Consider the following 11,154-nt stretch of genomic DNA (forward strand, 5'->3'; position numbering starts at 1 on the left):
CAACCATTTTTCATTCGAAGTAACATTAGTGTTGGTATGATAATAACTTCTGAATGAAAGTAAAGAAGAATATATGAACTACATTACATCTGCTATATCCAGTGTTTGCGATGACTTTCGTATAATACCAAAACTCCAGAGTTTCACTGGTATATGACATATTCAGTAGTTGTTGAAACACTATTTATAATGTCATACTGTCTGAACAATAACTGTGTGAATCGTAATATTTATAAATTTTATCCAAGTTGTTAACCATTAACACTAAGGTACTGATTTATCAATATTAGTATACTATTCATTTAGGTAAATATTGATCTTCTCTCACACAATTCAATTTTGTGTAAATATGCTATGACATATTCATTACATATAAGTATTGCTTCTATTCCAGTGATTTTGCCGTGCTCAAAAAGCCACTTAAGAAGCGTATTCAGAACAATTTCAAAAATTTATTTACTCGTAAGCCTGAATTAAACCCATTCAAACAGCAGAGTATGAGAAGAATAAAAAAACATTTTCTTGATGAGACAGAGCCCGGGTGTTACACCTCGTAAGTTCAAGGTTTTATGATTTGAATAGGATACCGTATTTTCATACTAAACGTAATGTATCGCTTTACAAAAAGCTGGTCTTAAAACATAAATTCTCAGCGTGTAAAAGTGGACAAGCCATGGTCTGACTGGATTTATCGTTTCCAAGGCCCTGTCAGAAACATACATTTCTCACTACACATATCTATATAATCACTTTTCACAGTGTAATTTTAGCCGAAGGATAAGCACTAAAACTTTCGCGATAAGTGGCTTTGTAGAGAACATTGTGAGCCTTTTGTATATTTTTTCTCACACTAGTGAATGTTATAGTGACTATTTAACTGTATTTTACCTGGTGAAATGACAATAATTTACAAGAAGTGAAGCTAATACTGAAAAGGATTCTTAATATAATAATTATTATCTTGTCCACAGCATTGTTTTCGAGGCACTAGTTATCCAAATGAACAATTAATGAGACTATATGTCTGAGGGTGCGAAACTTGAACATTCAATGAATATTTAGTAGGCGTTTTATTTTTATTTTTGTATCACTTTCTCGTACATTTTCTGGTTAAAAATTGAGAGTTCGTAATCTCTTGTCCAATCTGATGAAAATCTTTAGCTTACTCAACACAATATTCGCTTGGAAACTGCAGCTTCAAGTTCTGGATCTAAATGTTTCTTTATACATCTTGTGGAACATCAGATGCTGTCGGTTCAAATTTGTTCAAGAAAAGAAATCCAGTCAGGACTGCGACAAATAATAGATCTTTTTTCTCCAGAAGGGATCAATATTACACTTTCAACCTTACTTATGTCTAATGTTTATCTCAGATGAAGTCTGGCAGCCATACCTTGCCATCCAAAATGCTTTACTCAATGTTCAGGACATTATAGAAGAGATACCACAAAAAAATATCTTGCTTACAAAATCAGGTATTGTCTCGGACAATTACTCAATGTCCCTTTGTATCTCAGCTTAATATCTCATCTCAGTAACAGTAATATGAACACATTATCAGAAAGACAGAAAAACAACAAAACTTAAGGTTTTCATGGAAATGTTATTAAGGAATGTTGCTTAATTAAACAGTATGTGTTTTATCCAGTTCATCAATATCATTTGATATCATAGTTTGTTTCTTCAAAGAAAAAAAAAAGTTGTAAGTTGTACAGTGAAACATTTATATATTTTTATTTCTGTCTCCACATTACAGGCTGTGGTATCACAAGGATATTGGAATAATTCTCTTTATACAAAAAAAGACATAATTATAATCTCTCTTTTTTTGATTAATACCAGAAAACTTGGTTGTTAGTGTTGACACATCAGTGAACAGTTTTGTGTATTTTTGTAGCTGGGAAATTGAAAATTGAATTTAAAAGGCTTTTATAGTTTTGGAGGAAATAAAAATACACATTTAAACTCAGGCCAAAAGTTTAAAAAATACATATATTAAGTTATTTCATGTTTTTAACCATCATTTAAGAATCAGTCCCAGTTCCAGATTTTTCTTAACTGGAAAGGTGGGGCAGTGAGACATATGCTGGGATTAAATCTGAAATTATGGTAAAACTAAATTTGTGGATAATAGTAGCTTTGGGGTTGGAGAACTATTTTAGCTCCCTCCCACTAGTGCTAGCTCTGTTAAGAAATATAATTATAAATTAATATATGTAAATATTACTTTTAAATTTTGTCTATGTCAATGCTAACATGTATGAGATATATTTATCATAAAATTTGAGGGCATTGGAACATATAAAAATTTAATCTTTGTTAACTTTCTTTGCAGTTGCTGAACTGTGATTTATATCTGGAACTAACAGCTGAGACCCTTATCCTGCAAGAAAATGTAGGATTAACATTGTTAACTAATCTTCATGAAGTGAACAGAAGAAAAGCAAACCTATATGGTAAGAAGATGTACTGAGTATCAAGTATTACATTAAGAAAGTAACTGTTATAGTTGTGCCTTAAACTTAATTCAATGGTCTGTTGAAGTAGGAAAGTTATAGTTAAGGTTTAATATGACGTATCTATTTTAATAAGAGAATTGTTGACAAAAGTTTAAAAAGTATATGTCATAATAAAATGAAGTTGGAACATAATATAAATTAGCTGTTCAAATAAGGTTTTGTTGAAAACCATTATTATCAGCTGTAATAATAATTAATTTGTATTTAATGCTTATTAATTTAAAAAAAGATGTTTAGACTTATTTAATGAAACCACAAATATTTCATTTTTAGAAAAAATCATGAAATTGAAAATGTTAAAAGAAAGGTCTGTCTGTGAAAGGTAGTTTGCAAATTTTTTTACAGATACTAAAAAGCCTGAATGAAGCTTGTAACTAATGAGAATGATAAATGTATTGATATATGCTTTGTTAGTTATTGTCAATGTTTCAAAATGTATTGAGAAAAATCAGGACAGATTGTGTTGATTAAATATCATAGAGATAATTATACCAGTAATTGTTGGTATCGTTCTTAGTGGTATTTTGTACAAACATGGTGTTCATTCTGATTGTTTAATTAAATACATTTGTAGGAGAGGAGGGGAAGCTTCCTGAAGCAGCTGGTTGAGAAGATCATCTTGCTGCTACAGTAGATGGAGAAACTGTTCCAATCAATGAAAACCTATTTGATGAAGAATTGGATGTGGAATAACCAATGCATAATAAGTAGAAATCCTATAAAGTTACAGTGTCTGAAACTTAACTGTAGTGTGTGTAACTGAACATTGACAGTGACTTGTGTCTCCCAGATTCTTCTTGAAGATAATTTCAAGATTGTTTTATAAAGTGCTGATGCCGCACCACAGATATGATCTGTACCACTAGTAGATGTCTGCTCTTCATTTATTTATTACTTACCTACCTACAGCTGAACATTTTGTGTTAATAGTTAAAAAAACAACATTATATTGAACCTAATCTTTTGTTCAAAGCAAGTTATTAAGTTTGGTTTTAGCAATTTATTGCTCAATGCAGTGATTAATATAGTGTTTCCAGAATTGAAATGCTAAAGTTACCTTAAAAACAAAAATTGTATAAGATTGATAAAATGTTTTAAGTAAAACAAGATATAATGGGAGTAAATGTGATTTTTAAAGAGCAATAAGTTTTCTACCTTTAGGAATTTGGTTGTGAAATGTATATTTTTCATTGAATATCTTGTTATAAATATTCATTATTGCAAAATAAATAGTAAAAAAATGAAGCAGTGTGAGTTTAATTCATTGATTGGCACATATCAAATAGTGTTTTTAATTTTTGTAAATGCATAGTTGTATTTATTGAATACAAAAAAATATTTAATCAACTTTCTACAAAAATCACAGAAGGATATAAACAAAAGCAAACATAATGCATTTCTGACAGTTAAATAGAAATAACAAAAAGTAACAGCATATGTATTGATATTTAACCCACACAGTGTGTCTGCACTGAATTACTATGCTCAGATTTAGACCTTGAACATGGACCACGAAAACAGTGAGAGAGTTTGCAACTGATGAAACTACATTCTAATCATAAAAGTAATACAGTCTGAACACTATATTTAGTTACCTATGCTCATAACTAGGTATGTTTTTATTTCTGATCTATGTAAAAGACTTGCTTTGATCAAAGGTTAATATTAATTTTATACCAATTTCTTTTGATATCCTGATCAGTTTTTAATTTAATTATATTTACGATAACATCAAGTTAATGCATACATATTTTACAGATAAATGAATGTTTCTAAAAGTTATTTCTAGTCCATGTTTAAGGTTTGAAACTGAGCCTAATCCCCAAACTTAGTAATTCAGTTTTTAAATGTACAAATAGTTTTTCTGTATATTTTTATTTTAATTATGGAATTTTAAGCACAATTCTAACATAGTAAACTGTGAAACCTGAATACATTCATTTAATGGTTTGTCTTATTTTATTGCAAACAAACAACTACTATATGAAATAGTTTCAAACTTCAAAATTATTTTTATGAATTGTATAACTTGCCCAAATAAAAGTTAACATTTTTATACTGAAACTGTATTTCAGACAGGTATTTACCTCTTCTCACCTCAAAGCTGTTTCAATCTTGATTTGCTCTCTAAACATTGCAAAAAAAAACTTTTCACCAAGCTCATCAGTCTTTTAAAACATGTACTGATCATGCAACAACCTTCCAACAATCTTTCTGTACCAGCACAGCTAATGCAGTCTATTATTCTAGCATAACCCTCATGTTCAAGAACTGTCATATTCAAACAAGAAACACTGGCAAATCAATGAGGAAGGAAGTGGTTGAAGTGAAGCAAGTATGTATCAATGTACATTGTCAGGATTAGAAAATTTTAACTTATGAAATGGTCTTACTTCTCACCCCACTTTGAAAAAACTAGAGGGGCAGATGAACATGCAAAAACAAAATCAAGCAGAAAGTAATCACACTGAAATAACTGGTGTGCAAGATTAAAAACAGAAGTCACATTTGTGTGGTATAGAACTATTTCTCAAATGGGTATGTTCTTTACCCAGTAAAGAACACAGTACCACAAAGAGGGAAGAACAGAATGGGTTAGCACCTACTTGCATTGGGGAAAGACATACCGTATCAAATCAATATAAGTGTTGGAGAACAAGACTTGAATACCATGAAAAAGTTGAAATATCTAGTGTGGAAGTGATAGCAATTCATATAAGTGCCAATTGTACATCTTCAGGTTACACTGCATTATGACAAGTGCAATCTATCCAGTTGAAACACCTCATATGAGATACTGTAAGCAACAAGTGCAGCTTATCTAGTCAAAATGCTTTGTATCAGATATTGTGAGCAGTAATTGCAGTCCATTCAGGCTAAAGAGCCAGAGAAAATACCTTTGATGTACAGCTGTGTTATAAGGATACATATAAATATAAATACATATATATATACGAGTGTGATCAAGAGAACTGTTATAACTGGCTCATTGTCAGCATACATATCCTACTTATGTCACTTATGCAGCAAACCAAACTACCAAACATAATGACAGTGAAACATATAAAGGTATAAGAGAGGCTAGGACTGAAGGACCATGAAGGGTACATGAACAGACCAAGTACAATCTGCCCAGGCAGAAAACGTCCAGGAGAGGTGTCTTGGAATACAACAAACAATGCCAAGTGAAGTACATCTGGGTAAAAACATCCAGTGGAAGAACTTTACATGAGTTTGCAAGATCAACACGTACAGTATACTCAGGCAGAAAACACTCAGGGGAATTGTCTTCAAGATAAAATATTATGGTCAAGAGTAATCCACCAGGAAAAACATCTAGAGAAAGCATTTTAGGATATTCTAGATAATGCCAAGTGCAGTCCATCCAGGCAAAAAACATCCAGTGGAAGCACCATGCATGAGAACTATTTGATCAACAAGTGTAGTCTGCCCAGAGAATCACCTTAAATAAACAATACTGTGGCCAAGTGAGGTCTACAGGGAAAGACATCCATGGAAAGCATCTTAAGATATGTTGGATTATGCCAAGTGCAGTCCACTCAGGCAAAAATCTTTTAGTGGAAGTTCTTTGCATGAGAACTATTTGATGAACAAGAGTAGTCTACCCTGGTAACACCCAGGAGGTAGCACCTTTGGTATAAATATGATCTGGTCAAGTGCTGGTATAAAAACATGCAGAGGAAGTGTTTTAGGTTAACACAGAATATGTCAAGTGCAGTCCATCTAAGCAGAAAATATCCTGTGAAAACACCTTTCATAAGAATTTTGTGAGCAACAAGTGCAGTCAACCTGAGCAAAAATGTTCAGGGGAAGTGCCTCGGATTGTGAGTGTTATATTACAATGTAATCATTGTTCAGTATCACAGTAAGAATAACAATGCTAGCCTTCTTGTTGTTGAGTGGGTCCACATAATCTACACATTCAATTTTAGTTTATTGTACAAAAACTACTTGGGAGGAATCTTCCTTGGTCCACCACTCCAGGAAGTGGAAAGGACTCCTCTACTCCACTAGAAGAAAAGGGAATGGAATACATGTTGGGGACGCCCAGAGGAATGACACAGCAGATACAGTGCTCTGGGTGTATGCAATTCCCTATACAGAAAGACCCTAATTATAGGAGCCATGAGTCAGTAGGGATAGGCAAAAATCCTTATCTGCTTTTCTCCACAGATTACAGTTGTCCACAAAAATAACAAACCTATAAAATATGAAAATGGACTTAAAACAAAAAATAACAAGCAACACCTAAAGTACAAAAGCACTAAATGAACTTATAAGGAAAAAGATAAATAAACATTAAACTTGTTAGTCTACTCATAAAATACAAAGAACACAAAAATAAAACCTTTCCTGAAGAACATGAGAAGAAACAGGCAACCAGTTAATAATAATAATTATTTTTAAAACTCAAATCCAATCACAAATTAGACACAACTGGTAGTAAAGAAAAAACAACTTGCAAACATTAACAGTGAAAGGAAGTACAAATAATGAGCCAACACACCCACAAAAGTGGTCAAAGTTATAATTACCCAAACAGTAATGATCCTGCATAACTTGGACATGTATAGAAAATTAAACAAAAACAAAACAAATTGAAACTAAAGTATCTGAAATGATAAAAGAAGTATAATAATCTAAATTACCAAATACTGAACATATAAAACATGAAAGAGCAAACTTTATAGAGTGAGAAAATTAGACCAATCCAAAAGCTAAAATAACTTGCTAAATGTGGATATACCTACTGGAAGGGAGTAAAACTTACCACAGGCCTTCTGGGAAGAATAACAATACCTTACCCAGGAGATTACATGAAGGTATATAAAAAGTAGGAAAGTACAACAGAAAGAAATCTCCACACAGTAGTTAGAACCTTCCTACAAAAAAATCCCCAAAAATCAAAGCCTGTGTTTCCCCAAAAGACATCAACTCTGAGAACTGGAGATTGTGTCAAAACCATGGCTACTATGGATGGAAATTCATCACCTGCCATAATAAAACTCATATTTATATGAAAAATTAGAATTAGGAAAATGAAATTATTTCTAAAACAAATGAATAGAAACAGCATAAATTAAACACAGGAAGTTAAATCTGATAAAAATTTGTAATTAAGCATAATCCAAATTCTGTAGTTGCATGTACTAATTAAAAACATGCATCTATACACTACAGGGTGGCCCGTAAGTCCCTACCCATCCATATGTTATTATGTTACATTCAATTACGCATGCATTATAATTTTTTTTTTTTTTTTTTTGAGAGAGAAATATGGCCGAAGTAATCCTATTTACACTTGAAGAGCGTATTTTGACAAATACGCGGATACATGAGTGCAGCTTGAATGAGGGACAGCACACAGATACACTGGATACATAAGATATATGGATGGGTGGGGACTTACAGGCCACCCTGTAGAATGCTGATCAAGAAAGTGTAAGTTGTGCTTGAATAATAGAGTGAGTTAGCTGTTTTAGCACAGATGGTGCAGTATACTGTACATATGGTATTATACAATGGTGGCAGGAATTACATGTAGCTATTTGAAAACAATGGTTAACAAATGAGATTTTAACACAAGCTTTAATTTCTTAATGTCAAAATGAAATATTTAAATTAATTGTCAATCTTCACTTTTCTTTACAACACTTTTTGCTCCAAATTTCAGAAATCAGATAATCTTTTTACCCCTAGTTCAACTCTTCAGTTTTAATACTTTTAATGCAGATTACAAACTTTCATTATAAATACTGCTAAGACAATATAATTTTATAGCCTGCAATTACCTTGTTTTACTCAGATATAAATAAGTCTAACCTACACACAACGCCCTCTTTTATTTAAAATATATTAAAATATACATTCAGGAAAGTACTAAAAACAGTCCTATCAAAAATTATTGTCAACTTTTAAAGATACTTCAAGTTTGACTACAAAATGTAAAAGATCCACAAATTGTAAATTACTTCATTTCTTCTGTATTTTTTACTTGTTGTTATAAGAGTAACTAGAATGTAAAAATTAGAAAACTTTTTGGATACAGGAATATCAATGTAAAAATAAATAAAAAAAATAATTGATTAATTTATGCAAGAAGAATGCAAGCAAGAAGCTATTCTGCACCATAATTTGAACTATATATATGTATATACTGACTAGGTTATTTCTAGCTTACTACACAGGCTTATTGGTTACATATAGTTCAAACAGCAGTAAAATAATAAATTGAAAGAAAATGAGATGCAAAGTGTTACAAGCCTGAGGCTGTTTGTGATAACTGTAATTTTATGCATCATTCTGGAAAGAAAAAAAGGATAATTTATATTTATTTTGCATTTTGTGTGGTGATTACAAGGTCAGTTAACTGGATGAGCCCTGTACAGTGTTAGGGTAAATAAAATAACAAAAATATAACGTTCTATGCCAAAGAAAACTTTTGATATTCATGTAAGAACTTCTAGGAGTTATGCAAATGAAATTTGAAAATTGGTAAGCTGAAAACCAATTTTAATCCTGACATAAAATTACTTTTACTCAGACTAGTCTAAGTCATATTCTGACTCAAAAAGTTCACACACAAATTCCAGTGAAATGTTTCCGTATAGTTTTTTCTTACAGAGGTAACCTTTTTTGTTGGATGTGTATTGCCAAAGTATCATCAGTTCTCTAAGTTTGTAGAAGATTCTCGACACCAAGAATCAACTAAGTAAGTGTTGCAGAAGATGTGGAGTGTTGTTTAATCGGGTGCTTAAAGTGCATGTTGCAAAAAATTGTTTCATTTCCGTTTGATTTTAAAGTACCTTCTATCATGATGAGATGTGATATTTCTATGCTAAAGTAAACGATTATGCCTCTGCTGTTTTCAGAGTGAGGTATACTGTATGTGATGAATCCGGGGATTGTAGTGTTTTGTTTTTCTGTACAATGTGTTTCAGACATTATGACGATGTTGGTATTAACATGTTTGTTTATGTTGTAAATTTCTATTATTTTATCTTTGACATTTCCTTGACAGTTGATGTGTAGAATTTTAATGTGTTTAATCATTTTGTTGTGCTACTTCCCTTGCATAAATTATAAGTGATAAGTGATGTGGTTTGAGGTTGGGAAGGTGGAAATAGTTTTTGGCCAGACTACAGAGAGCCTTGAAGGACTCGTGTCTTGGTTCGAAAGTGGGGAATTCACTCAGTTCAATTAACATAGCTAGTAAGTTTGTAGTGAATTCGGTAGGGTTGAAGGTGTGAGTTGTCTTTGTACGTGTAGCTTCGGCATATGTGCGCGTTGTTTGAGGTTGGGTGGCTGTGTTTGTGGTCTGTAAAAATGTTGGAGTTTCTAATTGTGGTTGTTTTGTGGTATGAGTTGTTAAATGAGTATTGAGGGGCTGTGTGTTGGTGTTCATATTTTTAAATAGAATTCTGTTTCTGGTCTGTGTGTATTTGGGACAGCCTTTGTAACTGGCTGCATGAGAGCCCTGACATGCACATATCATTTGGTTGCGCTCATTGATGCACTGAGCGACCTCGTGCGGTCCTTTACATCTTATACATCTGTCTTTGGTCATACAATTAACATTAGTGTGTCCGAACTTTTGGCATTTGTAACATAGTAGGATTGGTTTTGTGATGTGGTTGTTCTGGTTCGATCGTGTGTTTTTTAAAGAATGGGAAGCAACTGTCTTTTAGTAATTTGTTTTGTTCACCTTTCGTGTTTACGGTTTCTTTGACAAGTGGAGTTTTTTTGTTTCGTTTTAAATGAGATTATTCGTTGGGTTTTTGTTATGTCGTAGCCTTGCATTTTAAGTTCTTCCGTGATTTCGTTATCTTCGATGTCAAAATCGACACCTATGATAACTACAGTTGGTTGTGTAGTATTGTTTTTAGGTGTCTGGATCGTGGCTCTGACTCCGAAGGCATCCTTGGGCTAATGAGCCAAAATGTGGGCGAAGTCGTCTGTTTTGTTTGTTTGTTTGTTTTGGAATTTCGCACAAAGCTACTCGAGGGCTATCTGTGCTAGCCGTCCCTAATTTAGCAGTGTAAGACTAGAAGGCAGCTAGTCATCACCACCCACCGGCAACTCTTGGGCTACTATTTTACCAACGAATAGTGGGATTGACCGTCACATTATAACGCCCCCCACGGTTGGGAGGGCGAGCATGTTTGGCGCGATGCGGGCGCGAACCCGCGACCCTCGGATTACGAGTCGCACGCCTTACGCGCTAGGCCATGCCAGGCCCTCGAAGTTGTCTGATTATGTACATTTTATCACAACTCTTCCGTTGGGAAGTCGTGTGATATCCTTAAAAGTAAATGCCTGGGAAATATAATCTCAGGTGTTTAACAATCGTTTTGTGTGGCTGAAACGGTGGGATGTGTTATTGGTTTTTAGCCTTGTCTATGTTTGTGGTTGTGTCGTTAGTTTCGTGGTTCTTAGAGCTATTAGAATTGTTTAAAACCTCACTTACCGTAGTCTTTTTCCTCCTTTGTCTCCGTTTTTCTGGGTTATGTTCTCCATCTTTAGTCGGCTGGCTGGTTTGTTGGTCCGGTGTCGAATCCGAGTTTTCACTCTCTGAGGCATTTTCTTCAATTGTCTTATTCAGGATTTCTATTAT

The 11,154-nt window shown here is 33.1% G+C and overlaps 1 long non-coding RNA gene across 1 annotated transcript; it reads left to right on the forward strand.

Annotated features, from left to right (window-relative positions):
* The first annotated feature begins 409 nt into the window (after positions 1-409).
* On the forward strand, positions 410-3,764 carry LOC143235686 (uncharacterized). Its single transcript, XR_013019352.1, has 3 exons — positions 410-553; positions 2,336-2,456; positions 3,094-3,764. It is a non-coding gene; the product is annotated as an uncharacterized LOC143235686 (long non-coding RNA).
* Positions 3,765-11,154: the final 7,390 nt, after the last annotated feature.

This window comes from Tachypleus tridentatus, chromosome 2 (genome assembly GCF_004210375.1).
Source record: "Tachypleus tridentatus isolate NWPU-2018 chromosome 2, ASM421037v1, whole genome shotgun sequence".
NCBI classification, from domain to species: domain Eukaryota; kingdom Metazoa; phylum Arthropoda; class Merostomata; order Xiphosura; family Limulidae; genus Tachypleus; species Tachypleus tridentatus.